Genomic DNA, 2,500 nt, shown 5'->3' on the forward strand with positions numbered 1-2,500 from the left:
ATTGGATGGGAGACCGCCTGGGAATACCAGGTGCTGTAAGCTTTTTGGACAATTTTTCACTTAGTATAGAAACAATTTTGCCAAAACATAGAGTCAATGGCCGATCTCTGAATATATTAGCAGGTTTGGGCCTGGTTAGTACTTGGATGGGAGGACCGCCTGGGAAATACCAGGTGCTGTAAACTTTTTGGATATTTTTTTCAACTTAGTATAGAACAAATTTTGCAAAACAAAAGAGTCATGGCCGATCTCTGCATATTAGCAGGTTTGGGCCTTGTTAGTACATGGATGGGAGACTGCCTGGAATACCAGGTGCTTTAAACTTTTTGGATATTTTTTCACGAATTATATTAATAATCTTGCAAAAAAAAGAGTCAATGCCCGATCTCTGCATATTAGCAGGTTTAGGTACTGGTTAGTACTTGGATGGGAGACTGCCTTGAAATACCAGGTGCTGTAAGCTTTTTGGAAAATTTTCACTTAGTATAGAACAATTTTGCCAAAACATGGCCGTTCTCTGAATATTAGCAGGGTTTGGGCCTGGTTAGTACATGGATGGGAGACTGCCTGGGAATACCAGGTGCTTTTAAACTTTGTGGATATTTTTCATGAATTATATAATAATCTTGCAAAAAAAAAGAGTCAATGGGCCGATCTCTGAATATTAGCAGGTTTGGGCCTTGTTAGTACATGGATGGGAGACTGCCTGGGAATACCAGGTGCTTTAAACTTTTTGGATATTTTCACGAATTATATAATAATCTTGCAAAAAAAAAAAAAAAAAAAAAAGAGTCAATGCCAGATCTCTGAATCTTAGCAGGTTTAGTCTGGTTAGTACTTGGATGAGAGACCGCCTAGGAATACCAGGCGTTTTAAGCTTTTGGGTTTTCGTTCTACTTATATAATGTACTGGCCAGTAGATTGGCTGAACTTTAAATAGCCCTCTCTTCGGAGCAGTCTTTGCTTACGGCCATACCAACCTGGCTATGCCCGATCTCGTCTGATCTCGGAAGCTAAGCAGGTTTGGGCCTGGTTAGTACTTGGATGGGAGACCGCCTGGGAATACCAGGTGCTGTAAGCTTTTTGGAAATTTTTCACTTAGTATAGAACAATTTTGCCAAAACATGGCCGTTCTCTGAATATTAGCAGGTTTGGGCCTGGTTAGTACATGGATGGGAGACTGCCTGGGAATACCAGGTGCTTTAAACTTTGTGGATATTTTCATGAATTATATAATAATCTTGCAAAAAAAAAGAGTCAATGGCCGATCTCTGAATATTAGCAGGTTTGGGCCTTGTTAGTACATGGATGGGAGACTGCCTGGGAATACCAGGTGCTTTAAACTTTTTGGATATTTTTCATGAATTATATAATAATCTTGCAAAAAAAAAAGAGTCAATGGCCGATCTCTGAATATTAGCAGGTTTGGGCCTTGTTAGTACATGGATGGGAGACTGCCTGGGAATACCAGGTGCTTTAAACTTTTTGGATATTTTTCATGAATTATATAATAATCTTGCAAAAAAAAAAAAAAAAAAGAGTCAATGCCAGATCTCTGAATCTTAGCAGGTTTAAGGTCTGGTTAGTACTTGGATGAGAGACCGCCTAGGAATACCAGGCGTTTTTAAGCTTTTGGGTTTTCGTTCCTACTTATATAATGTACTGGCCAGTAGATTGGCTGAACTTTAAATAGCCCTCTCTTCGGAGCAGTCTTCGCTTACGGCCATACCAACCTGGCTATGCCCGATCTCGTCTGATCTCGGAAGCTAAGCAGGTTTGGGCCTGGTTAGTACTTGGATGGGAGACCGCCTGGGAATACCAGGTGCTGTAAGCTTTTTGGAAATTTTTCACTTAGTATAGAACAATTTTGCCAAAACATGGCCGTTCTCTGAATATTAGCAGGTTTGGGCCTGGTTAGTACATGGATGGGAGACTGCCTGGGAATACCAGGTGCTTTAATCTTTGTGGATATTTTTCATGAATTATATAATAATCTTGCAAAAAAAAAGAGTCAATGGCCGATCTCTGAATATTAGCAGGTTTGGGCCTTGTTAGTACATGGATGGGAGACTGCCTGGGAATACCAGGTGCTTTAAACTTTTTGGATATTTTTCATGAATTATATAATAATCTTGCAAAAAAAAGAGTCAATGGCCGATCTCTGAATATTAGCAGGTTTGGGCCTTGTTAGTACATGGATGGGAGACTGCCTGGGAATACCAGGTGCTTTAAACTTTGTGGATATTTTTCATGAATTATATATTAATCTTGCAAAAAAAAAAGAGTCAATGGCCGGTCTCTGAATATTAGCAGGTTTGGGCCTTGTTAGTAGATGGATGGGAGACTGCCTGGGAATACCAGGTGCTTTAAACTTTTTGGATATTTTTCACGAATTATATAATAATCTTGCAAAAAAAAAAAAAAAAAAAAAAAAAAAGAGTCAATGCCAGATCTCTGAATCTTAGCAGGTTTAAGTCTGGTTAGTACTTGGATGAGAGAC

At 39.3% G+C, this 2,500-nt stretch overlaps 2 non-coding genes across 2 annotated transcripts; both read left to right on the forward strand.

Annotated features, from left to right (window-relative positions):
* The first annotated feature begins 962 nt into the window (after positions 1-962).
* LOC113105064 (5S ribosomal RNA) lies at positions 963-1,081 on the forward strand. The gene has a single exon (XR_003292285.1). It is a non-coding gene; the product is annotated as a 5S ribosomal RNA (ribosomal RNA).
* Positions 1,082-1,715: 634 nt separating this feature from the next.
* LOC113105067 (5S ribosomal RNA) lies at positions 1,716-1,834 on the forward strand. Its single transcript, XR_003292287.1, has one exon. It is a non-coding gene; the product is annotated as a 5S ribosomal RNA (ribosomal RNA).
* The last annotated feature ends 666 nt before the right edge of the window (positions 1,835-2,500 follow it).

This window comes from Carassius auratus, unplaced genomic scaffold (genome assembly GCF_003368295.1).
Source record: "Carassius auratus strain Wakin unplaced genomic scaffold, ASM336829v1 scaf_tig00218368, whole genome shotgun sequence".
In the NCBI taxonomy this organism is placed as follows: Eukaryota; Metazoa; Chordata; class Actinopteri; order Cypriniformes; family Cyprinidae; genus Carassius; species Carassius auratus.